At 50.0% G+C, this 27,118-nt stretch overlaps 1 protein-coding gene across 1 annotated transcript in view; it reads left to right on the top strand.

The window, feature by feature from the left end:
- The first annotated feature begins 2,623 nt into the window (after nucleotides 1-2,623).
- The window catches only part of ZHX2 (zinc fingers and homeoboxes 2), a 153,355-nt gene continuing 128,860 nt past the window's right edge, over nucleotides 2,624-27,118 (top strand). Inside the window, exon 1 of the mRNA XM_004431106.3 lies at nucleotides 2,624-3,100. The gene's annotated coding sequence lies outside the window, so the exon portion shown is untranslated. The remainder of the gene's footprint in view (nucleotides 3,101-27,118) is intronic.

Below are 27,118 nucleotides of genomic sequence, written 5' to 3'. Positions count from 1 at the left end.
AACCGCTACACCCCCGGGGCCAGCCCCCAAATTAATTTCTAATATGGTACATCAATATATATATAACTCACATAAACAAAAGCTATTTGGGGTCCTCAATAATGTGAAGAGTTTATAGGGGACCTGAGACAAAACATTTTGAGAACCACTGCCTGACAGGGTGGTTGTAAAGATTAAGTAGCCACTGGCATATGAAGCCAAAGCACTCATAAACATTACCCTTACAATTATTGATTCCAAAGCTCCTGAATCATATCAGATAAGGGTCTGCCTACTCCACATACACATAAAGCAAACAAATCGTAGCACTTAATGCAAAAGTCACCCTTGTTTTATTCCCTGCTGTTTGTTTATATAAAGAAGGTTGGGTCCACACTAAACTTTGAACTATTTAAAGACGATGCAGCACAACAGAAACCCCCCCAGTGTCCAGGAGATCCAAGTGCCCTGAAGACATGGGAACTCAGTGGACAGTCCAGAGGGTTTACCCTGCTTGGCTCAACCCTGGCCCTTCCCACCCCATGAATCTCGCACCCAGCCAGAGGCGATGGTAAGGAGGTGGGGGCGGAGGAACCCGGACTTATAGAAAACCTCCTAAGTGACGGACCATCAGGAGGAGGTGCAGCCTCAAAATGGGAATAGCTTCCTTGACGTTTCAGTAATTTCCATGGAAACAAACTGAGAACTATACTTATTTTCAAAGAAGGCGGGAAGAGGTGGAATGACCTGGAAGAGTCAAGAGTAAGCAATATAAAAATAGTAAAGTTGGTGGGTTTTTTTTTTTTCTTTTTCTCTTCTGGCATACACTTGAGAGAAGAAGGGAAAAAAAACCCCCAGCATCCCTAAATTCTGATGTTGATGGCAAGTAGATGAGTACCCTAGACAGTAGGTATCAAATGAGTTTGAGGAAGATGTGACATGATGTGGATCATAGGCATGAAGGAAGCTCTGAACAGAATCCTTCAAAAGCCGGGTCAGTGCGTCTGTCAGGTCTGACAGTATCAGCAACAGACCCCCTCCCAGGCCAGGACCTAGTTTTATGTGCCGTTAAAAAACAGACTCTACATCAGCAATAACCGAACGAACAGGTGCAGGCCAGTAAAGAAGTTTTGCATATGGGCTATTTTTATGTTTATTGTAAAAACTTCTGGGGACCCAAGGAGTTGTGTTAGAGAAGTTGGAGGCCTAGGGGAGACCCTAAAAAAACTTTTTAGCTACTTTCTTCTCCTCGGCCTAGGAAACGAATACGCCAAAAGGTCACCCAGTGCGTCGACCACGCAGTCAGCCCGCAAGGCCAGCCGTCCCCACCCCAGTCCCCAACCTCGCCTCCGGCCGCTCCGCCGCACACGGCCACCTGTTGCCGCCCTCGCGCCCAGAGCCGAGTCGCAAACCGCCGCTAGAGTTCGTTCTAATTCCCCGGAGCAGAGGCTGGCCGGGAAGCCCCGACGCTCCGCGCCTGCAAATCCTCAGGGCGGGCGGGGATTCCGCAGAGCCTCCCAGCCCCAGGCTCCCTTTGTTTTCTCGCTGCGCTCAGAATGTCAAAAGAAGACCCCGGGCAGCACCCCCTCGCTCCCCTTGGCTCGTGCGCTCTCGCTCCCTGCTCACACCCGGGAGATGCTGACGCGTCGAGATGCCCACGGAGTGGAAACGGGTCCCGGCGGGCAGGAACGTGCGGCTCAGACAGGTTGCCCTGTGAGATTCCGAAGCGTCCCCCGGATCCCGAATGCCTCACAGCTCCTTAGCCGAGCACTGTTGCAGAAGCGCCGCGCCCAGAACGCAAGTTCACGGTCCCGGAGGCCACAGGCGAAGGGCAGCGAGATCCTGACTTTCCTTTGCTCTAAGGCGCCGGAGGGCAACCAGGGGGCTGCGGCGGTTAGAGATCCCCTCCCTCCGGGAACGTCCCAATCCCGCCTCGCTTCCGAGGGACTTCCCTGCCAGCGCCGCAGGGGTGTGCATTTCTCCGAGTCTGGGAATCCCAGCGAACGCCGGCCCGACAAGAGTTTAAGTCAGCTCCCGGGGCGTCTGTTTGTTTATTGGCTCTTAAGGAAAAAAGTTGGAGGATCTTTAAACCAACCTCAGACCTGCGCAAGCGGAAATCTCAGAATCTCCCAGCAAAGGCCATCCAATTTCAAGTCGTTATATAAGTGGGGGCTCTTTCTTAGCCTCCTTACCCCAAGCCCTCTCATTACTATGCCAGGAGTAAAATGAGTCTCGCTTTTTACAAATTTTTTTTAGTTATTATTTCCCCGAGCCCGAAGGCGGGAGAAAGCGCAGGCAGCGCCCCGGGCGCCCGGCGGCCCCACCCGCGCGCGGCCCCTGGCGCTGCGGGAGGGACGCGGGGTCCGGCAGCCGCCGGCGCAGGGCGAGCAGCCGCGCCCCGCGGTCCCCGGGTCCGCCACTCCACGTGGTCAGGATCAACAGTTTCTTGAGCTCATCAGTGACACCTTGAACTTTTCATAAAGAAAATGGGTATTGCACCGGGAGGGTTCGGCCGGGTCGTGCTTAATATTCAATGATCTCGCTCGCGCCTCCCCCTCCTCCCCTCGCAGAAATTCCACCGAGTCCGTTACTGGGTTCAGACTTTTAAGTTAATTTACTGCTCACCCACCCCCAACCTTGGCTAGTAACCAGCGCCTTGAGGGCGAGCCTCCCCCCCAGCTCCCGCCTGAAAATGACATTTCGCCGGCGTCTCCGGAGGGGGCTGAATTTCACTTTGTAACTTTCTGCGGAACCCGAGCCCGGGTGGCAGCTCGGTGGTGGTATCGTATGCAAATACGCATGCTGACGTTACAGATCATGTGGGTTTTGGCGTAGATTCCCCACTGATCGAGACATTTTTTTTTCCCCTTTTTTTCTCCTTCTTTTTTTTTTTTTTTCTTTTTAAAATTTTGGCCACTGTTCTCCGTACGGGGGCTTTTTCTGTCCGTCTGTCTGGCAGGCTGGCTGTCCCCCTCTTTCCCACGGAGCCCGAGCCGGGCGCCGGGTGGGGAGTGGGGAGTGGGGAGTGGGTGGGGGGAGCCAGCAGAGTTCCATTTTGGAACGCCCGCGCCGCGTCTCCGCGCTCCCAGCCCGGGTCCCCGCGTTCCCAGCCCCGGCGCAGGTAAGAAACTTCGCCTCGGCGCGGAGCACCCCCCGCCCGGCGCCGCCAGCCCCGAGCCCCGCACGCCGGGCGCCGGCCGCTCCAGCCCAACTTTCCCACCGCCGCCGCGGCTCCCGAAAATGTGTTCTTAATGGGACTTGGCCGGGTTTGTGATTGGAAGGGGGGGTGCGCGAGGGGGGGGGGTGCGGGCTCTTTTTGCGGGTGGGAGGAAATAAGAGGATACGGGGGGGGGCGGATTTTTTTTTTTAAGAGTTTTGATTACAAGTTTGGATAAATGGGAGCCAGACCGAGGAGGAGGAGGAGGAGGAAAAACATGTCTACGTTTCCCTATGTCGACATAAGCCACAAAAAAATATGGCGTCCGCTTTCGACAGGGCGTTACGTAGACCCGACTGTTTTTATTTATTTATTTCGGGGCCGGCTCCCTCCCTTCTCGGCCCGACCGCGGCGCTTTGTGCACACGGGACAGGTCCCGCGGGGACTCCACCGGGACGTGGCCCCGGCTCCGCGGGGTTCGGAGGCGGGGGGCTGCGCGTGTGTGCTCCCCTCCCTCCCCCGCTCTCCCCTCTTCTCCGCGCTCCTGGTGACGCTTCGCCGTACTGTGGTGGCAGGAAGCATGACGCCGTGGGTTGAGGCTGCCGCTCCTCTCGGCGCTCCTGGTGGCTGCAGGCGGCGGGCGCGCGGCCGAGCTACCTGGCGCGGGCAGGGCCGGAGCGCGGCGCTGTCCCCACGCCCCGCTCAGGTGCCGGGGAACCCGCGTGGGGAGGGGCCGCGGGGGGCCGGGGCACCCCGGTCCTGCTGTCCGCCGCCGGCTGGCCCACGCCCCGCCTCTGCCCGCCCGAGCCCACGGCCGCCCCCGGAACGGCAGCCGGCGCTCTCCGTCCGCCCCACGCGAGGTTCATCTTTGTTGGGGGTGCAGCTGCTTTGTAGCCTCCCCGGGACTTGGTATCCCCGCCTTGGCCAACTTGCCCTTTTCCCAGCCGCTTTGCAGGAGGCTGCGGAGACGAAGAGGAGCGGAAAGTTGGAAGCCAGTGAGCATCACAGGACAGTCCCCTTGGCCTCGGAGCTGTGCGGAGCTCGGGAAGCGGAGGAGGAGGGCGGTGTGTTAGGCTGGGGAGAAAACTTGACGGAGAAGCCAAGTTGTGATTTGCTCGGGCTTCCACCTGACTGAGCGGCTTCAGAGCCAGTGGGGTCTCTGCCTTCAGCTGTGCCGCGATGGCCTTTTGTTTGTCCGTCCGGGAGGTGGGGAGCACGGAGTGGGGAATAGTGACTTTCCCTGGACCCCTCCCCTTTGAAGGAGGCGCTGCCCAGCTTGGGCCCCAGGGATCACTAAGTCTTTCAGGCCCTAGAGTTCTCCCCCGACCTGGTCTCTGATGATCACCTTCTCTCTCCAAGTGAGCACCTCCCTAGGGCTGAGACAGGCCCTGTTGGGCAGGATTTGGGAGGCAGGAATCCCTCCCCCTCATTCTTTGGGTGGCTCAGCCCTCCCACAATTACCCTCTTAAAACACCGCCTCCCCCCCCCCCCCGCGCACACACTTACACACACTCACACGTACACTCACTCCTTTCTGTAGAGCAGAAATTAATGCCTGTTGAAGTGAAGGGCTGAGCTTCTGAGAGCTCTTCAAGATTTCAGTCAAAAGGTGATTTTCTGTTTATGAGGGCACTGAGTTGAAGCAGTTCAGTCCCAGGGCAGTAATGTCAAAAAGCATTTGGATGACAACCAAGTGGAATAAATATCTGGTAAAATGGCATGTGTAATGGTAAAAATAGATGAATGGAGCCCTCAGGTGCTTCAATGGGACAACTATAACGGTTTGACTTAAGTTTAAGGGAAAGTTCTATAAAGCTGTATACATATCTTCTTTTAAGATGGGGAAGAAATCTACAAGCAAGATTGAAATGTGTCACCAACCATAACTGGACCCGTGGTCTGTGGGCATATTGTTGCTGTTGAAACACTCTGCCCTTTGAGTATTCTTGTGTGCACAGGTGTTCCTTCTGGCCAGGTTTGATGTCAATGAAGGATCCATCTGAAGTTAAGGGGGAAATTCAGAGACCAAGGTTTTAGGGTAAATCAGATATATTAACTAATCTCCATTTAAAGGAAAAATCAAAACGACATAGCTGTTTGTTGGCACTGAAGAAGGGTATTCCCCCGGTGTAAATGCAGTGCATCTTGACATGCCCAAAGGTGACGCCACCCCGAGTGTCTCGTCCACATCAGGGCCATGTGATTCGGTGGGATGCCGTGCATTTGACAAGAAGAAGAATGACAATGTTTGATAACGGTTGCTAACAATGACTGTTTCAGCATGCCAGGCACAATGCTGTGTATTTAACGTGCTTTATCATTTAATTCTCTCCATAACTCTATAAGTACTATTGTTATTCCCAGTTTACAGTTGAGGAAACTGAGGCCCAGAGAGGTGAAGAAATTTGCCCAAAGCCACACAGCAAAAAGCGAAGTCAGTGTTCAAAGCCAGACCTTACTGATAGCCTTAAGCACCCTATTATAGCAGCTCCTCGGCTGTTGTAGTTAGAATGAAAAGAGTCAGGAGCAAGCAGGAAAGAGGACACAGTGACCACCGCCCTGGGCTCTGAACTCATAGCAGTTTTCCTGGGTTTCATTGCTTTGTTCATTTGTTTAGCAACTATGTGTTGATTTATCTTTTCATTCAGCAACTACAATATTCATCACACTAATAAGATCCCGCAGTTATTAAGACTTTTATATGCCAGGGACTCTCAGTGCTTATGATTAAACTATTTTGTCTTTATGACAACCCTGTGGGGTAAGAACTCTCATTCTGTCCTGTTTATAGATGAGGAAGCAGAGGCACAGAGAGGTTGTCTAACTCGCCCAAGACCAAACAGCTAATAAGTGGAGTGCTGGACCTCAGAACACGCCCACTCCACATTCCAGTGCGCTGCTCCAGCCATTATGAAGATGCTGGTGGGATAGAGCCCCTCACCCTCTAGGAGTTTGAGCAGACTGGCAGGGAAACACTCATTAGGCCAAATCAAGCAGGATTAAATAAGTGTTATAATTGAGAAAAGTGACAATGAAGGGCGTAATTATTGTGCTCTGAGGGAATTGTGGAGGATTTCCCAGAGGGGTAAGCATCTGAACTGACCCATGAATGAGGAGGAACAGTGTCTGAAATTGTGTCAGATTTCATTGCATTCAGCTGTTAGCAACAGAAATCCTGCCCACCGGTGATTTCAGCAGACAGGGGCTTATCCACGTCAGACAACAAGAAGGGTGGGTGGGATGATGCCTCAGCTGTACCACTGGGAAACCAGGCTCTGTCTTGCCACTCTACCGTCCTTAGTGCATAGACCTGTGGCCCCAGGTCTATCGTCTCCTGATGGAAAGGTGGCTGCTGCATCTCCAGGCCTCACATCTGCATTCCAAGAAAGAGAAAGTAGGATGAGTGAGGCACAAAGAATATTAACCTGGTATGGCTTTACTGTTATGTTTGGGAAGGGCCACCCCTCCCAGGGACTTCTGTCTTTAGCTCGTCGACCATTGTGCCATGGTGGCCACGAAAAACTACCAGGGTGGGAGGCAATTACATATTTTTAGTTAGGCACCTTGCTGCCATGAACAAATTGGGGTCCAACTTGTTAAGGCAGAAGGGGTGAATGTTGGAACAGTTGTTGAGTTGGCAGATACAGTGTGCGTGCCTAAGATGAGAAGAGGAAGAAAGATATTCCTGATGCGGGTCAAACTGCGTCCTGGAAGCCGTGTGTGTTCTGGGGAGGTGGGGAGGGAGTGCAGGCCAGGTTGTGCAAAGAGATGACGCCAGACTTGGAGGTGGATGTGGAGGAGGTTGGCTTTTAGTCTGTAGGTACTGGGGAGCTATGGCAGGTTTCTGAGGAGGGAATGTGATGTGTTTTAGGAAGGTAAGACTGACAGCAGTGTGCCTTGTGGAGACAAATCATCCTGGTTCTTATTTGAAATAAAATGAGTTCTGGAAAGTTTCAGACCAGGGGACCAGTTTTGCCTTAGGGCAAAAAGAAGACAGCGTGCAATAAGAAAGTGAGGAATGATGGGGAGACTTTCTTTTAGGTCCTGCCAGTAGGAATCCAAAATTAACCTCATGTTAGTCAGCTGTTACCAGGAGGTAACTAGCTCTCCTTCATAGTTACTCAGTTATTGGAACCGAAAATGCTGGATGGGAGAACCATTTACACCCCAAACATCACACTTGCCTTTCTCCTGACCCTTGGTCTCCCGGGTCCTACCTGCTCCTCCTCCACTTGTAACTGGTCATGACCCTTCACCTTTGCTTTAAATTGAGGGGATGATACAGAGGGCCTTGGTGGCCCTCCCGTCAGGGTCACCACACTGGATTTCTCCAGCAAGGACCGACATCCTTGATCCATTTATTAGCTTGGTGACTTTGGGCTATTACTGCCCTCTTTAAACCTCAGTTTCCTCATCTCTAAAATGGAGATCCTTCTAGTAGCTGCCTTATGGGTTGTTGTGAAGCAGAAAGTGATAAAAGGGCTTAGCACAGCACCTCACACATGGGTTGTGCTCAGTAAATGTTACCTGTTAGCACCATCATCACCACCACCATCATCATCGTCACTGCCACCACCTCAGGATGTGACTTTACTGTAACCTTGAGGTGCCAAATAATTAACATGCATGGATTTTCTCATTGATGCCAAGACCCAGACTGTCCCTATCTGGAGGGAATTGCCATTCTCCTCCCTCCTCCCCCATACACACATGCCCTCGTTTGTGGCAAGTCTCAGCAACTACGGAAGTGGAAAGCTCTCCCAGAATGTCGCAGTGAGACCCTGGTACAGCGGTCAGGTGCTGTAATGTGCTGTGTCATGGTCAAATCCAACAGCCAGTTCTGAAAGGATGCTTGGCTGCGCACATGCCCCTGTGATAGGCAATAAAGTGGACATTGTTTTTACTAATCACAAGGTAGTTTCATTTTTAACTGAAAAAAAAAAATTCCCTACCAATTCTCCTCCCCCCACTAAGGCCCCCACCCTACATCGAACAGGTTGTGATTTTAAGAACATCCACCCACAGTCTGTTTCCTGTTCTTATGCTTGTAGTCATGCATTTAAGAGGGGTTGATTGGCAATGGTGTGAGTGTGTGTGTGTGCACATGTGTGTGACAGACCCCCAAGGAGAAAAACAGTCCTGCCAACAGTACATCAGTTTTTACCCAAACTTTAAAATGGAATAGAAAAGAGCAGAGCCAGAACCAGTTTTCTTGCTGACACCTTTTTTTATCCCCTGGTGAACAAGTTACCTGTTAAACACCACATTTCGCACACTTTCTTCCTCTTTCTGCCCGCCTCCAATCCCCTAGTACTAGAAACACTTCGTGGAGGTGAAATCTTACAACACAGCATTTCACTGCAATAGTAGTTAATGCATAGAATCTGCAGTGAATGAAATGCTTGTGCTATTGATCCATGGGGGATCGAATATTAAGGAGTGTGACCCAGGCATTCACTTGGATGTAAGAGATTTGTGTTATATTTTAGGGGTGCACAGGCTTGGTTTGGGATGGAAAAGTGGGAAGCACACAATGGGTTTACCTTGCAGGGGGAAACCAGCAACATCCTAGAACCATCTGCTGTCAAGTTCAGTGTGGGGGGTGGATTTATGTCTCCCTGGGGCCTCAGAGAGCAGCCACCTTGAGCTAGCTCCTTCTTTGGGAGGAGATCTCCCTGTTGGGGGCCCAGGGCAGACTCTGTGGGAGAGAGAAGGGGCCTGCTGTTGAGAAGGGTAGGGGAAGGGTGAATGCGAGTTCCTGGGCTACAGGGTCTCCTTGGCCTGGTTGGATGCCTGCAGCTGCAGCGTCTGGGCTCCAGAATGTCTGCAGAAAACTGAAGAAGGACCAGACGTCTAAATGAAGGAGGAGGCACCAGGGGTGCATGGGCTGTGCACGTGACAGTTTAAATCGATGTTGCAGAAAGACTTGAGAAAACACTCCTCAGTGGGGCCGACATTCGTGCCCCCTACAGCCGTCTTGCCAACCGCCCAGCCTTGTCCACTTTGGCTGGCGAGGCTGAACAAGTACAGAGCTCCCTACACACCCAGACACACCACAAACAGTGTTCGCCATCCTAAGAACAGCAACAGCTCCCGAAAATTGAGTGCCTACTATGTGCCAGGCAGTCTGCTAAGCACTTTCCCTGCACCACATCATTTAGTCTGACGGCGAGGAGGGCATTGAGAACAGTGGTATGGCCCCATTTTAAAGACAGGAAACCAGAGCTCAGAGAGGTTAGGTGCTTGCTCAAGGTCACAGAGAGAAGGAAGCCAACTCAGGATTCGAACTCAGATCATCCTGATTCCAAAGCTGATGCTCTTAGTCATCGCCAGGTCTTTCTGAAGTCTTCTGGAGGCCAGCTGCACCCCACCTGGATGGAAGTGTGGGGAGAAGGGACGGTTTTAGAACGCGCTTCTGGATAGTCTGATTGCTTTTCTGCTAAAGGGGTGCAGAGGTGTGTGCATGCATGCGTGAGTACGTATATGTGAGTTTAGTCGAAACAGGAGAGAATTCCAAATCTGTGCCTGTTATCCTTTGACCCCTCCCCCCACCACCAAAAAGACAATTCTAAAGCCTCTATCAGTGTCTATAATGGAACATTCTCCAGGGGACACTGCACCCCCTCCACCCCCTCCTCCTTGGCTCTGGAGAGAGAAGGAATCCCAGAGGGCTGAGAGCTGCAAAGTTGGAGACCAAGGAGAATCTGGGTGCTGCTTTCAGGATGCTGAACAACCTTGCCAGCCAGTGGGGGAAGGGGATGGAGGGACCAGGCCTTGGGAGGGTGGAGAATGGCTGTGTTGCTGTTTTTATACAATAAAAAAGGATCATTGTAATTGGGGGCCCTTGAATCATAACACGTCTGCCTGTGGCTTTCTCCAGCTGCAGAGCCATTTATGTAGTTAAATATCGCACAGAAAACTCCTTTCAGTTGACATTACTTTCCTGCTGTTCTTAAAATACAAGACCGGGCTGAACTGCTCTAAGGACAGAGCCATCACAAGTTCCCTTGGGCCCCGGGTGTACCCAGTGCCCCCATGGAATCTCCCGCGCCTGCGGAGGAGGACATTTAGAAATTAGCTTCTTTTGCTCTGCACCCTTGTCTTTTTGGAAACAGCTCCTTTAAAATTTGCACAAAGCCAGGTCAGAGCTGGATGTCACGGCCAAGTTGTTTATGGTGGTTTGGTGCCCCAGAGGGAGTAGGGAGAGACCAGAATGCCAGCACTCGTAGGGATGGGGTGTGTCTTTGCTTTTTTGTCGGGGAGAGGGGTGGGTTATGGAGGGATATGGCCTGACAGCTAGAAGCTGGAAAAAGAGACTGCCCCTTGGCCAAGAAATTTGAGGGGAGGGCTGGCGGTGGCTCCAGGCTGGAGCGGAGAGAAACACAGATGCTCACCTAACCTCCCCTAACAGAGAGCGTTGAGGTTTCATTATCCAGTGGAATGGCCTGTTACTTTCTTCCGGGGAACTTGCTGTTACAGAAGTGATTCTGAGCATGCGCGGAACTTCTCCAGAGCCACGCAGTTCAGGAGAGCTGGGAGATTTCACATTGTTTCCAAGAGCTGGCCTTTTGGGTGCACAGAGCCACAGAGTGGAAATGGTTTCCATCTCTCGGTGGGTTAATGATAGGCGTTGCACAGCCTGACGGCTATACTCGACAGTGTGAAATTGGATGTGGCTTGACTTCAGCACTTTCAGAAATGGGATTTATCGGTCTTCTGGTACAAAGTCTAATGTCCTCTGGGATCCCTAAAGGGGGATGTCGGGGGGATGAGAATAATAGCAACATGGTGCATTAGTAGGATCAAGGAATGTTCTAGCTGGAAGACACTTCAGGGATCACCTAGTCCAGCTTGGGGAAACTGAGGCCCAGAGAGGTAAGAGAATTTGCCCAAGGTTACACAATCACATGGCAGCATATTATTGTGCCTGTGCTGTACAGTCTAGCTGAAGGCCCTTCTGTTTCCTTGGGCCTTCCCTAACCAGCCGGCTCAATCACAGTACCTTCCCTCCCAGTTTCTTTTCCTCTGTCCAATCAGCAAACACTCACTGAGCACCTGCCGGGGGAAGAAAACAAGGTTCCTGCCCTCAGGAAGTTCACGGTGGTTTGGCACTCAGCAGCAACAGCTGCACCAGTTGGTCATTGTAGCTGCCCTTACTGACATCCTCTGCACAATGCTGAGGGATTTTTGTGGGTTAGCTCATGCCACTCGTGAGAGAAGTAAGGACTCTGTTATCCCCATTTGACAGGTGAGGAGGCACCGAGGGGGTAATTCCTTTGTCCAAGGTTTCTGGAAGCCAGGCAGTCTTACACCACACCTGGTTCTCTGAAGTCGTGGTGCATGCAGCCTCTCCTGCCATCCTTGCACCTGTGGCTCCACCCGGAGGGCTGTGGCTCCTCCTCCATGGATTAGAACCAGTGGCTGAGCCACCAGCCAGCGCTGAGGATAACAGCAAAGATGGGCGTGCATTCGGGGCTTAACAAAGGGCTTTCTCATGCATGAGTTGTGGTTTTTTCCCCAATTTATTGAATACCAACTGTGTGTAGGCTCCATACACCCTCACACCATAGCCCAGGTCATTTATACAGCAACCCTGATGAGCAGATAGCGTGAAGGGCAGAGCTGGAACTCCAACACAGGTCTGCGGAATCCAAGACTTGAGCAGTTTTAACCACATCATGGCTGCTGCAGCCAGAAGTAGCTGATTGAGAGTCCTGTGTGGGCAGGGACAGGTCACTTAGGGACACAGAGTCACCAGTGACTGCCCAGTTTAGTTTCCCCAAAGTCCCCCTAAAAATAAAGGAACTTTGAGGCACCTTAGAGAACTTTCAATAGAGCAGGAGATACTTATTTGACCATAAGAAGTAGTCCCAGTTATGATGTATTGGGCTCTCCCTGTGTGCCAGGCGCTGTGCAACTCTGCACGTAGGTATTAGCATTAGCAGCAAGCTAAAAAATAGCTTGAGATGTAATGTACATACCTTAAAATTCACCCATTTAAAGTGTACAGTTAATTGATTTTTAGTATATTTACTGAGTCGTGCAACCTTCACCACAATTTAATTTTAGAACATTTCCATCACCCCAAAAAGAAATCCTGTGCCCATTAGCAGTCACTCTCCATCCCCTTCTCCAACCCCCTTTCCCCAGCCCTAGGCAGCCACTAATCTACTTTCTGTCTCTATAGATTTGCCTTTATTGGACATTTCATATAGAAGGAATCATATAATATGAGCTCTTTTGTGTTTGACTTCTTTCACTTAGTGTAATGTTTTTGAGATTCACCCATGTATGCATCAGTACTTCATGGTTTTTATGGTTAAAAAATATTCCATCGTCTGGATATACCACCTGTATTTGTCTGCTGGGGCTGCCATAACAAAATACCAGCGACTGGGTAGCTTAAACAACAAGCATTTATTTTCTCACACTTCCAGAGGCTGGGAGTCAAGATCAAGGTGTCAGCAGAGTTGGTTTCTCCTGAGGCTTCTCTCCTTGGCTCACAGATGGCCACCTTCTCTCTGTGTCCTCACCTGGCCTTTTCTCTGTGCACGCTCATCCCTGGTGTCTCTGTGTGTGCAAATTTCCTCTTTTTATAGGAACACCAGTCTGATTGGATTAGGGCCCACTCTAACGGCTTCATTTAAACTTAATCACCTATTTAAAAGCCATATATACAGCCTTCATCACAGATATTTGGGAGGAACACAGTTCAGCCCATGATTTCACATTTTTTTATCCATTTACCTGTTGCTGGACAATTGGGTTGTTTCTGCATCTTGGCTGTTATAATAATGCTGTGAACATTTGGGTACAATCTTTGTGTGGACAGTCTTTGTGTGGACGTGTGTTTTCATTTCTCTTAGGTAGACACCTAGGAGTGGAATTGCTGGGTCATGTGGTTTGAGAAACTGCCAAACTATTCTTCTAGCTGTTTCCATTTTACATCCCACCAGCAGCGTAGGAGGATTCTGATTTCTCCTTATCTTCGCCAAGCCTTGGTATTGTCATAAGCCCCATTTTACACATGAGGAAACTGAGGCACAGGGTGGGGAAGGTCAGTCACAGGGCTAGAGAGCAGAGAAGCAGGATTCACACATGCACCAGTCTGACCAGTCACTACCCAGAGCCTGGACTAGGGTGAAGCAAAGGAGGCGTTCACTGTGTGACATTTAAGGTGGCACTCACTCTCATGGGGCACAAGTGCAGGGTCGGCACCTGAGAGGGAGTGCCTCCTTAAATTTTGCATCCTGGGTGCCTAGTTAGCCACTTCCCTTACCCTTGTCCTGGCCCTGCCACCACCTTGCTCCTTGTGTGTAGGGCACTATGCTCAGTGTTGGGGGTGGAAGAGGAATACAAAGGTGACCGAGCCACTGCCCCTTGTCTGGAGGTGTTCTCAGTCTGGCTGGAGCATTTGTGCGTTTGCAGCCCCATGCAGCTAGCCTGGCTGGACTTGCAGAGGCAGAATCCCTGCCCAAGCTGCAGGGGATAATACCTGTGAAGGATTTAGCACAGCACCTGGCACTTGGGCAGCGCCCTAGAAATGCTGACTGGTGCTGTTGTGTTGTCACTAACACATCTCTGACCTTTCGTGCTGTGAGCCTGCCTGAGTTCCTGTAGGTTGAGGGGTATCCTTGTGCTTTGGATCTCTGACCAGGAGCCTCACTCCCACCCCACGGAAGGGGCCATCACCTAGTGATCAGGAAGTGGCCTGGGATGAAGGAAACTGGCCGTCCAGGCTCTCAGACCTGCCGAGCCTGTCCTGGGAGTGGCAGGTCCATCCACAGAGCCCAGCACTGGCTCCACTTCAGCTCACGGCTTTCCCCGGCTAGGCTGTAGACACCCCGTGTCTGGTTCTGTTCTCTCCAAAGCCAGAGTGCAATGCCTGTGCTCCCAAGTGTGAGAAAATACCTGAGGGACGATACTTGTGGGGGCCCAGGGGAGCCTGGGAAGGGATGGCCTTGGGTCCTCTCTGCTGGATTGGTTTTCCCCAGTTGGAAGAAGGGGCCCTGTTTGTGGCCGTGGTTGTAACCAGATCAGCCTGCTGGCCTTTTCGGGTTGGGGAGGAGTGCACTGATTGATCCTGGTAGGAGATTTGGGAAATCAACTTCAAGATTTCTGGATATTGAAGATATGTGTCAGTTACAGAAATGATACAAATGATAGGAGCTTTCTTGCTCGGTTCCACCAAAGGCCACAGAGATTTTGCATGTGGCTTAAATGGACCCACCTCTCAATAACTGAGGCTCAGGGGTCCTGCCTAGGGGGAAGGCAGCCTGCTGGCAGAACCACAGGACCAAAGGCAGGCGTTCAGACCTCCTGGCTGGTGCCCTCCCCAGCCCTGTGCACACACTGTGCCTGGCACACACTTGCTGGCACACCCGAGCATGAACTCTCTGTGCTGTAGGGTCACCATGTGTCTCAGAAGCCTGCTCTCTCTCTTGGACACCAGTGGTCTCACGTGTGCTGGTGCCAGGACAAGACCGCAGGCTTGCTGGACACTGGGGCTTTACACTGGGATTCCCACCTCCCCACCCCCACCCTCCGCAACCTGAACACCTAGCTCTGGCTAAGTGGTTGCTCAATGAATGGTTGTTTAAATGATAAATCGAGTTGAAGAAAAAAGTATCTACACATATGCTGTGTGTTGAAACAGGAGGGGGAAGTCCTGCTGGGCCTTACTGCCCAAAAGTGAGCAGAAACTCTTCCAGAGTTGATCTTTTTCATCTGGTTTCCTCAGTAAGAGGGAAGGAGGAAGTCTTATTGCAAGGAATGCATGTGGTGGCATCTGTCACTCAACTCCATTGACGAGTGCTTCTAAAACACCAAGTCTGATCATGTTTTGCTAACCTCCTAAAAACCTCCACTGGTCACCAGTTGCCCAGGAGTCATAAACCCAAATGCTTTCCGGGGTTTCACAAGTAGCATAAAAGAGGGAAGGGGTCAAGTGTAGGATGGTAGGAAGTGGTGGTGAGGGGGTCAAAGTCGGAAGCATGTGCCCAGTCTAAAGACATTCAAAATCAATTTTTTTCAAACGGGCTTTCCTGTCCATACTGAGGACGGCCACTTAGTAACTTCTGACCCGTAGTATCAAGTCCAAATTCCTGACTCTGACGTGGTGGCTCTTTGAGAGCTGACCTCTACCTGCCAGGCGTATTTTGCTATAATCACTTCCCTCTCTGCCATGTGCCCCACACTTCAGCCGTACAAGGCTGACCCTAAACCCTGAATGTGCCATCCTCTCTCCCCGCTCATTCCTTTCCACACGTAGGTTCTTCCGCCCAGAGAGATTCATCCTACAAACTTAGCAAAACCTACTTATTCCTGCTGTGGAGATGCTTGTGCTCTCCTCCGAGAGGCTAGTGTGCCATGGAAGTAACCCCTTAGAAATCTTAGCACGTGGATTCTGATCTGTTTGCACATCTGTCTCCCTGAAAAACTATGAGCCACCTCTCCCACCCAGGGAAGAGTTTCCTATTTGTCTCCATGTTCCCAGCACCAGCACAGGGCTAGCCCACTGAGTAGGTCCAAAATGAATATGTTTCACGTGATTGGACGGTTATATGAATGAGTAAATGACCCTTTCTTCAGAGCCTGTTTGGGAGCCTGTGCTCTGGGTCAGAACAAGTTAGCAAAATGAGTTTCTGCTCGCTGCTGCCCCTGATGGCAGGTCCTAGTCACTGGAAGGACAGTCGCTGGACCATTTCGTAACAGGAAGCAGTCAAGGAAGCTTCCGTCCGTCCCAGGCTGACTTTGTCTCAGGATCAGGGTCTCTTGGCAAAACTCTGCCCATCTGCTTGCCTCCCTGGCTCAGCCCCACTACCTCATGTGTACATCTGGCCTCTGCGTGCAACCTAGGTCCCCTTCCTCCCCCTGACTCGGCTGTACTCTTTGTTTCTCTCGTGAACACCCTCTCCACCTTCCTGTGTGGCGCCTACAGCAATTTCACAGGTGTATCGCAGGTTCTTTCTGCTTTTTCCAATATTAAACTTTTTTTTGACAGTCTGAACTTGAGACTAAACTCTACTTTCAAAGTGGAAAGGAGGAAGGAGGCCAAACTGATGAATGCCTGCTGTATGCCAGCAATTGAACCAAATGTGTTGTATGCTCTACCTTGTTTTATTTTATTTAATTCTCTCAACAACCCTGCTTGGTAGAAATTTTTATACCCATTTCACGTATGAAGAAACTGAGCCTTCAATAAATTAACTTGTCCAAGTTATACATGGTAAATGACAGAGCTGGGATTTAAAACCAGCTGTGAGTGACATCAGAGCCCAGGCACTGCAATATCACAGTACTGAAGTGTTTGGTAGGTAAAGGGCAGTAAGATTCTGGGTTAAATGCTTTAGCAAGTGGGATACAGAGCCACTGGCCCCGTATTCCCTTCCAGAGTTTAAGATTTTGCTTATGAAAGGCCGCACAACTAGAAGGGGTAAAAGGAGCATCTTTTTCCTTTCACTTGGAAGGTGCTTCTTGGCACTAAGGCAGCTTCTCGTTCTCAAGATACTTGTCCTCTGACAGTTTTGTCACCCATTTTTTTCCTCTGGGGAGGGAAGAAAAAATATCTGCCATGAGAGAGATGTCCAAATTTACTAAATCCTAATAAGCTGATGAGGCCATTTTGTGTGATAGGGGACATGATCTCATTGGGATTTCAATTGTGTGCGTGTGGGTGTGTACGTATAGAGAATAACTGGCCATTCTGTGACAAGCATGCATGAACTTTCTGGAATAAGCACTGAATAAAATATATGAGCAGTCAGGTTAGGCTAAGCTATGATGCAGTGACAAATAAACCCTGATATCCTAGTGGCTTAACAAAGCAAGGTCTATTTCTCACTCCCGTGAAGTGCACTGAAGGACACAGCTCTTCAAGGTAGCTTTCTTCCAAGCCGTGACTTAGGGATCTAGGTGGCCTAAGTTTGGTAGCCACATCATTTCCAGCAGTTGGCTTTCAGGCTGCTAGAGAGGAAAAGAAAAGAAAAGAGTCACATACACACTCTTGAAAGGTGTCACTTCTGCTCACACGACCCTGCCTAACTGCAAAGAGCCTGGGAAGCATGGGGGAGCATGTGACTGTTTGGCGAGTTGCACGTGTCTCTGTCCAGCAATCATTGTTCCTCTCAGCCTGGCTGAGGATCAGTGGCAAAGCCCAGATGTGAGTGGAGCTTCCCAACACTTAGTCCAGTGCCATTTTTGGCTTGAAGGACGGTGCTCCATTGTCTCACCCAGTGGTGTGTGGAGAAGGAGTCCCGATGATCTGAAAGACCACCAAACATTAAAGTAAAAATCTTTTGCAGCATATTTACCTTTCTTACATTTTGTAGAATACCATTACAGTTTGCTTTTGCATTGAGCATCCTGTCTGGCATAAAGAAAATTAAAATTTAATGAGCCCCTAATTACTGCCAAGCACTAATGATGCTGAGCACAACAAGAGGAACTCTGATGGCTAGCATTTACCACCAGCATGCAATGTGCCAGGCGGATTCTCAACACCATGTGGATTAATTTATATACTCCACCCAACTTCCCCAGGCAGGCCTTACTGTTACTTTCCTCCTGAGAGAGGCCTGATTATCTGCATGTAATAGATCAGGAAACTGAGGCTCCGAGAGGAGAAGAAACAGCTAGGAAGGGGCAGAGGCCAGCTTCATAGGCCTAGCTGATTCTAATCTCAACACTCAACTTGTGAGGTTGGGAGTGTGCTGGAGGATGCAGAAAAGGCCAGGGATTAAATACCAAGGCTATTCAGGCGAGTAGTTGAAATCTTTCTGTGGATTCAGCTCTGCCTGTACATTCCGGGGTGTGTCAGAAGTGCTGTGGATGTTGGACACTTGTTTATTTATACAGGAAATATTCGAGCTCCTACTATGCGTCAGGCACCATGTTAAATACTAGGGATACCTCAGTGGTGAATGAGATACTGCTCTAAATCTAGACTTGTTTATTTCTCTGTGGAACTTTCTAGATTTTTTTAAATGTCCTTCAAAAGTAACTTAAGAACCTTGATTCCAGCATGCTGCCCAGGAGTGGTCGTGTGTTTGAATCTTGGCTCTGAAAACATTGCATGTGGCCTCTGGCCTCTGCTCGAAAAGTAAGGACCCTCTTCAACCGTTTGATCCTGTGATTAACCAGCCAAGCCTTTGTCGGTCACCAATTTTGCACTAGTTTCTGTCTCAAGCAGTCAGCCAACGAGTATTAAAGCCAACATTTAAGATCACCTAGTCCAGCCCTCTGAGGTTTTGTAGAAGAGGAGACCTAGGCTCTCTCTAGGCTATGAAATGCTCAGGGCCCCTCTGCCCTGTCCAGAGCAGGAGGGCTGACAAGCCTCATGTCCCCGCCTAGCGCCCAGGTCTGGGGGAGTGGTTCAGGCAGCGGCCATTCTTCCTTCCATCGCAGAGAAGGTAAAGGACACGCATGACGTCAAATTACCAGCAGTGGAAACTGGCCCAGAACCCTGTGCTTTTTACTTGTGCCTCACTATTTTGTGGTTATTTTCTTGTTTGTTTTCCAGTGTTAGAATTTCATGCCAAGTTCTCTGACAGAGCTAATCATTTCAGACTTTTAGGGGTGCAGGTGGGACAGATATAAATCCAGAGAAGTATGTCTATTAAATATTGTTTTGGTGACCTTCACATTTTTTAGCTCATAGATTACATTATGGTGTTTGGTCCCCAGAAAATAAATGTGTGACTTGATTATTGCCATGGAGTAGAAGACTTGGTTTTAGTAATCCTGGGAATCCGATGAGGGAGCCAACAGGGTTCAGTCTTTCTGATTGAGGAGCTCTCAGTCTAGGTGACCTGGCTGGATCCTGAGATCGAGGCAACTTCCTTCTGAGATTCTGGAAACCTGCCCCCCACCCTCCGCGTTTGCTTTGCACGAATAACAGGCATTTGAATTTACTTTTTGAAAAAAGAAAATGCTTTTCGTTCCTCCTAGCTCATCTGGTACAGCTAGAGTTGGCCTGTCCTGCAGTTGACAACAGAAGACACCAGTCACCATTATGTCCCTTTCACCCCAGCCGCATCCCATCCTGTCCTCTTCCCCTGTCCTGGGTTCACATGGTAGTTGCAGCCAGGGTCGTGGTGGCCCCTAGCTTTTCTAGGCGCCCCTAAAGGAAGCTAGTGCTGTGCCTGCAACTCTTGGCTTCTGCAAAAATAGGGGGGAGGGTAGTATCTGTGTCCTGGACAGCATAGTGGAGCCCCCAAGCTGTGTGTGGCCACCCCTTGTGCAGAGTAGATGCTCAATAAATATTTGTGGAATTCCTGAGGCAGGCAGCACCGGTGGACGCACTGTGGCCCATATCTGGCATGCAAGCTGTTGGAGATCTGGCACATTGGTCATTTGTCCTGGCAACTGATGAAACATCTTTGCACCATGTGCTATCAGTAACCCGAAATACAGATGAACAGTGAGTGCCTGCGTTAATCATGAGAGCAGCTAGTGGTCACTTAAGAGCCAAACCTTTTCCCAAGGGACGTGGTGGGGGTGGGGGGGAGGCAGAGGGGCAGGGAGGGAGGGAGGATGAGAATCCTACTAAGCTGCAAGAGCTAAAGAACAAAGAACTCAGGTTTTTTTCCCCCTTTCAAAACTGTGTGGGAGGCTTGCCTGAAAGACTTACAAAAACAAAACAAAAACCTACAACTGGAAGTTATATCATGTGTAGACAGGTGCACGCACACACACTCACGCACAGCTAACACACAGCACAGCGGAAAAGTTTAATATTTGTGAGTCTGTTGTTTGACAGGGCATAGGTATTTGTGTACAGCTTTAACAGCAGAAAATATCCATGGAGGCTTATGTTTGTTTTCTAAGTTCCAGGTTGTAGATATTCAGTTCTGTAACTCAGAGCTTTCAGTGAATGAAGACACTATATGCTTGTGTAGTGTTTATTTAAAATAACAACCCATGAAAAAATTCCTGATCCGAGGTTTGCACAAAGGGACTATTTATTGCTAATTACCTACTTCATTATGGGTATCTGTAATAAAATTCTCAGGGAATATTGGGCAAATTATCATTCTTAATAATTACTTAAGTGAACATATTCCTGCAAATTTCCCATAATGACCCTTTTTGTGAAATGGAGTTTCATGAGTTGGGACTTTGACAACTTTCCTCAGGAACAGGATTTTGACACGGGGCTTATATTTGGGGACTCTGGAAACATAAGGGGAAGAGAAATCCAGAGACTAAGGAAGCAGAGATGTTTATAGTGGCCCCCACCCCCACATCACATTTGGAGGGTAATGGCTGCCAGTTCTGCACAGTCTCTCTTTCCGTTTGGATGAACCGACATGGAACTTTTCCATTATTCTGGAATAAGTATGTGGCCAGAAAGAAATTCCACATACAGGCCGGGGTCAGGAGGCCTGGGGCCACCCTGCCTGCTGACTTTGAGTGGGTCATTCATTCCCTTCTGTGGCCTCAGTTTCCTCGCTTGTAAAGTGGAGGTGGCCTTACAGCCTCCGAGTCACTTTGCCTCTCTGCAGTCTGTTGGTTGGGTTTGCTCTGCCCACTCCCAGTTGGCAGGATTTCTGCAGGTAGGGCTGCCCGGCAGAGGCCTGCTGCCACCCTGGCTCCCTTGGAGCAGCCTGTTGACTCAGACCTTTCTGGAAGCCTTGTACAAAAGGACTCGACTTTCCACCGAAATTGCCCATGGAGCTGTTGTGACGTTTCCTTACCAAGCCTGCGCCGTGTTGAGCAAGCTGGCAGCTCTGTGCAGCTCCCACTAGTCCCAGCTCCCAAGGCAGTGGGGCTGCAACTCATTTACAGGGAAGCATCGAGAAAAGGAAAGAGACGGGGTGGCTGGGAGAGGGCTGGCAGGTTCTCAGGTCCCAGCGCCTGGCTGGAAAAGTTAATGGGCCATCTCAGTGAGAGGGCAAAGCTGGCCGGGCTGCCCTCCCACCCCTCCTCCTCTGGAATGCCGTGTTTATTGACGGCTCTGTGGATCCCTGTTTCTCTTGGGAAATCACTTCTTCCAGGGCTGGGGGAAGCTGGCAGGATGTCTCCAAAGAAATCTCCCTTCCCTCCTAGTTAGAGCTTTTGGGGACCAGGGGGTGGCAGCGGGAAATGCTTTTGGAGAAGAGGAGGAAGGGAGCCGGCAGGTGGTGTTGGGGACGCCTGAGTGGTCAGCCCGGATTGACACCCTCTCCTTCCCCCTTTCCGGTTCTGAGCCTGGAAAGGGGGTGGGGACTCTGGGTGTGGGGACTTAAAAGTGAAAGCAGCCAAGCAAAAGCAGCCGGATTTCCCTCTCCCTTCCCCCACCCCACCCCAGCAAACAACCCCAAATGACGCCGGGAGCAGAGGTGCGAGTGCTCTTAGGTGAGTAGGTGGTGTGAGCCAGACGCGGCGGTTTAACCATCTGGCGTCTTTCTGTTCAGGGCTGCGAGGGTGGCTCTGGGCCCACCTCGTACTCGGTGCACCTCATTGCTTCCTCCAGAGACTTGTGCTGGAACTCGAGTCTCCGCTCTGCTGTCACCTCCACGGGGAGGCCCTCCCTGAAGTGGTCTCTGCTCCCCATCCCTCTAGTCCAGGATTTCTCTATCTTGGTGCTGCCAGCATTTGGGGTGGGATAATTCTTTGTCAGGCGGGACTGTCCTGTGCATTATAGGATGTTTAGCAGCATCTATGGCCTCAACCCGCTAGATGCCAGTAGCACCTGCCTTCTAGTTGTGACAACCAAAAACCCCATACGTTGCCACATGTCCCTTGGGGGGAGGGCATAACTGTCCCATCCCTCCCTCCTCCTCCTTTTAGAACCACTGGGCTAAATCACATTTTCTGTTTTATTTTCTTCACAGCCGTCTTCACTCTCTGAAGTGACCTTGTTTTTTCTCTCGATCCCCCCGGTACGTAGCCCAGCAGCACATTATATTAACCTGAGAAGCTTTTAAAAAATCCCAATGCCTGGCCCCACCCCAGATAATTAAATAAGAATCTCTGGAGTATGGGGATTCTTTTTAAAAGCTTCCCAGTTCGCCTGCTGGGCAGCCTGGGTTGAGGATCACTGCTCTCTCCCCCCGAGGATAAGCCGTGGCCACCGTTGTGTTGTCCGTACATAGAATAGCGCCTGGCCTGTAGCAGGACTGAGCAATACTGAGACGCAGTGAACGCTCCAGAGAACCCATCATCACTGCTAGATGTCCTTTGTAAGAATTCTTTCGTTTTTATCATTCATTCATTCTACAAACAATCATTAAGTGCTTGCTATGTGCCTGGTATGGGGTTAAATACTGGGATGCAAAGTTGACCCCCGTCTTCTAGGCCCCTCCAGTCTCCTGGGTGGCAAATATGCAAATACACAGGGTTGCCCATGTAATGAGATAATTGCTAGAATGGAGGTATGTAGAAAGCAGTTAGAACACAAAGTAAGTAGTTCCTAAAAAGACACTAGAACGAAACCTAGTTTCTCTTAGTGACGTTGTTTTACTTGCATTTTCACACTTGGACATTATCACAACCCTGCCTGGTGGGTGTGGCTCCCATTTCCGAGCTGAGCAAAGTGAGGTGCCACATAACTTCCTATAGGGTTACCTGCCTATATGTGGCTCAGTCTGCCTCTCTCGAAAGCCCACGTTCTTCCCAGCATATGATGCTGCATCCAGAGCTGAGACTAGAACACAGGATCCTGCATTCCTTGTGCACATGGCGCCTGCTTAGTGCCCTCAAGCTGCAGGTGGGATAAATCCCGCTTCCGCCGTTAACCAGCTGTAGACTCCAGGTGTTCCCTGCCCCTGAAAGGTTAGCCGTGAAGTCCCTTCATTCTGCACTGCTTCATGCTGTGAAACCAAGAATCGGACTGTCTTCGTTTGAGTTCCCCAGGAGACCCCACGACGAAGATTCAAATGCAGATAGTTGATTTGAGATGTGGAGGAAGCTCTGGTGGAGGAGGCAGGAAGTGAGACCGGGATGAGAGGGCAGCAGAACCTGGAGCATTTTCAAGCAAGTTACCCCAGTGGGCAGCTGGGGCTTCATCCACCCAGGGGACTGCATGTCCCTCGGCGTCATACCACCTGAGGGTTGACCCAGGTGTGGTACTTACTCCCCAGCTCCCATCAGTCACTGCTGTGGGCTGCTCCCTGAGGGGCTGTAATTCCCCTGCACTTCAGACCAGCCTCTCAGGAAGCAAAGTGGGCCCGGAAACCAGAAAGAGCCCCCAAGCAAAGAAACAGGTGTCAGCAGTTAGAAGTGAGGCGGCTGTGCCCTGAAGTAGGAAGGGCAGGGACGTGGGTGGGGCACGGGCAGCATCTGCTCAGACTCACAGGAGCACCTCTCAACTATAATTCTTTCTTTTAGTTGTCAGTCTCATTTATTGAGCACCTGTTGTATACAGAGCTCCATGCTAGGTTTGAAGGTTTGAAATAGAAAGCGTTCTGTCCTGAAGGAGCTGGCAATCATGGACAGATGACCACAGCGCTCCCTGTACGAGCATCACCTCTACGAACATCGACGTCAAAATGTCTAAGTCCCGACTCCTCGGCTCAGCACTCATGGCTCTTCACCATCAGGCCCCAGCCCCTCTCTTGTCAGTACCTCCCCCTCGAGTTCTCTGCTCCAGGATTTGTGTACTGCTTGCAGCTGCTGAAAAAGCTCCTTCTCTCTTTCTCTCCTTGCTCTGGACCTTTACGCATGCCAGTCCCTCTTCCTTGTTTCCAGAATAACTCCCCATCTTTTATGAGTCAGGTTAATACCACCTCCTCCGGGAAGCCTTCTCTGACTAACAGTCCAATCCCAGGTGCCCTTGGCTTTGTCAAGTTCACTGTTCCTCCTCCTCTCAGGGTAATCATCACACAAGGTCGTCATCACCTCTTGCCTGTAAGCTTTTGGCAAGTCAGGGATGCACGTGTTGTTTTCATTGGGCATTGAAGCTGGGTCTGGGTATGAAAGCCAGGCCTGAATTCAAAACTCAGCTTAACTACTTCCTACTTGTGGGGCTCGAGTAGGACTGTAAGCCTCAGTTTTCCCGTCTTGAGAGATGGGCACAATAACGCTTCCCTCACAGGGGTGTTGTAAGCGTTAGAGAAAGCTCATGAGAACTGCCTAGAACATGGTACGTACAGGTGTCTGAGTTAGGGTCCCAGCAGGAAGTGAAGTACTGAGGGGAGCTAAAGAATGGACTATTTACAGGAGGCAGGGCAGGGTTAAGCAGTGCCAACAAGAAATGGAGAAGCCCCAGGCTAGCAACAGCTGAAGGTCCTACCTCCCCTAGGCCTGAAGGAGCAAGAGGAAAGGTGACCACTGGAACTCAAGAGACGTGTAACTATAGCGGATGGCTGTCCCACATGATCATAAGGAGGAAGAACTACACTGTGTGCCTACTATGGCCAGGCAGTGTTCTACACACGTTGACGCGTTTAAGCCACGTTTATGGGGTGAATCTTACTCTTTGTCCCATTTGGCAGATGGGAAAGCTGAGGCACAGAAAGATTCATTTTCTCTGGGTCCCCCGGTGGGGGTGGGACCTCAGTCTCCTTTGACCCTCTGATCTCATGCCGGTTCCTTCCGTTGGTAGAGCTGGCCTGGAAGCCAGAGGGTAAGGATGGCCATAGGAACAGTCTACAAGGCCACAGAGCAGAGTGGAGAAGGGTGGAAAGTGGATCTGCAGGGCAGAGGGAGGCGCTCCAACACGATAGGCAACTGGTAAGCGGGAGCTGCTCTTGTGACTGTTACTACTACTTTTGTTGTTGTCATTGTTGGATCATCAAAGCCTGGGTAATGCCTGGCTCCTAGGTGGGCTCAGATATTTTCCAACTGAATGAATGAAGCACTGACTTATTAACCACAAATTATAGCAACATCACTGGGGCCCTAAATAGCATAGTCATAGAGGAATGTAATTGACAATATTATCCCTTTAAGCTTCTGGTAATGTAGGAAATGGTTCATTCCTAAGAGTTTTAATACTATGACCGGTTTGTTGACTCAGTGAATTCTTTTTGACATTTATTCAGGATTTCCAGACTATATGGAAAGGAAAGCAAAATGCTATCGTCAGTGTTATAGGCGGAAATAGGAAAATAGGGTTTTCCATTCGGATTGAAATGTTAGGCACTTGGAGGCAGCCTTTGAATTTAGGTTGCGAGTTTAACACTCCTGCCTGGGGCCATCCAACCTTGAGACCACAGTGATGCCCTGCCCAGTGGGTACCCCACGGTCAGGAGAGAGATCGCAGGGCTGACACACAGGGCTTAGGGCGGGCCAGGTGTGGGAGGCCAGCTGGCCACATCAGGCTCAGTAATAACAGCTGATGTTTACTGTGAGCTTTGACGTGCCGGACCTTGTCCTGAGATGTGACGTGGGTTTACTCATTCAATCCCCATAATTACCTTCTAGGGTGGGTTCTATTATTAGCCCCATTTTGCAGATGACGAAACTGAGGCACAGGGAGATTAAGTAATTTGCCCAAGGTCACCCAGGTGGTAAGTAGAAGATCCCTAATTCAAGTCCAGAGTCTGACTCTGGATATCTTCTCTTAACTGCAGTGCTTATTGCCTCTCTGTGAGAGAATGGTAGAGCTGAGGCCTCACCTTGGCCCTCTTGTTTTACAGACGAAGCTCGGAGAGGTACAGTGACTTGCCCAAAGTCACCCAGCCTTGTTAGCAGGAGATTTCAAACGGTCTTAGTGACTGCGTCTGTCTCTGAACCATCCTGTCGCCTTGGGAAGGTCACTTACCTTTTTTTCAGTTTACTTACTCATCTGTAAAATGGGGCTAATAATTATACTTTTAAGAGAGTAATATCATTTCTGCCCTGACTCCTCTTAGATGTGAGGACCACAGACGATGTATGTGGACGCCTCAGGTAAACTGCAGGGTGCTAGACGACAACAGTACTAAGAAATAATAATAGCATGTACCGAGCACTGGTTCTGGTCAGGACAGTTCAGAGCACATCTGTTAACCCACATCATTCACCATTCATAATCCGTAATTCTCACCACACTCCTGCCAGGTTTACAGCTGAAGAATCAGCTACAGAGAGGGAAGTAACTTGCCAGGTTACCAAAGCTAGTGAGTGCCCTTACTAAGATTTGAACCTGACTAGTCTGGGTGGAGCTCCTGACCAGTAGCTACATTATTAACAAATATTGTCGATGTTGTTCCATTTTGCACTACACACACGTTTTCTCAAGCAATAGCTATCACTACAAGACAGAGGAACACCATTTCTTTATAAAACCTGAATCTGGAAGGGACTGGTCTTTTTTGCAACATCCTAACAGGATATAAACGCCCTTAGTACCATCTTAAGGCTGAGACACAGGAAGGCCCAAGGTTCCTGGAGAGGAATATAAGGACCCCAGAGACTCGCCCTCTGAAGTCTTGTTGGCAGGTGTTTCATAACAGAAAGGGCAGAGACATCTGAAGTGGGTGGAGGGGGACAAACCCAATAAGACTAGAAAGAAGAGTTGAAAACAGACCCCCAGGGGAAAAGGAAGCTCACTTGTGTGTAGTCCCATGAGGTTATTTAGTTATGTCCACTGTGAGTGATTTCAGACAACAGGTGACCTCAGAAGCCATCATGGGCCCATGTGTCTGATGTGACCTGAGCCACATCCTTTACTAGGCCCCAGACATGTCAGCCATGGAGCCTGAAGCTTGAGAGCAGGACCTGGAGTGAGGCACACGTGAGTTTAATCCTGGCTCCACCACTTTTCATCTGTGTGACCTGAGGTCACGCTATGCCATCATTTCATCGTCTGTAAAGAGAGATCATAAATCTATTGACATCATCCAGTCTCTCTGAAGGTTAAGAGAAATCCTATACTTAGAGAAGTTACCACCAAAAGAACTAGAAATAGAAAGGGTTAGAAGAGGTTGTCTTTGGAGAGTGTGTTGAGGGGGCTAGTTTTTATTATAAGCTGGTGGTTTTCATCATGACCCTCTGTAGTATTTGATTTCTTGACCATGAGCATGTATTTCTTTGCTAAAAATATTTTTAAAGCATTTTAAGAGATCGTGTAAATCC

Source organism: Ceratotherium simum, chromosome 23 (genome assembly GCF_057802395.1).
Source record: "Ceratotherium simum simum isolate JZ-2026a chromosome 23, ASM5780239v1, whole genome shotgun sequence".
In the NCBI taxonomy this organism is placed as follows: domain Eukaryota; kingdom Metazoa; phylum Chordata; class Mammalia; order Perissodactyla; family Rhinocerotidae; genus Ceratotherium; species Ceratotherium simum.
This window is presented reverse-complemented; position numbering and strand designations above follow the sequence as displayed.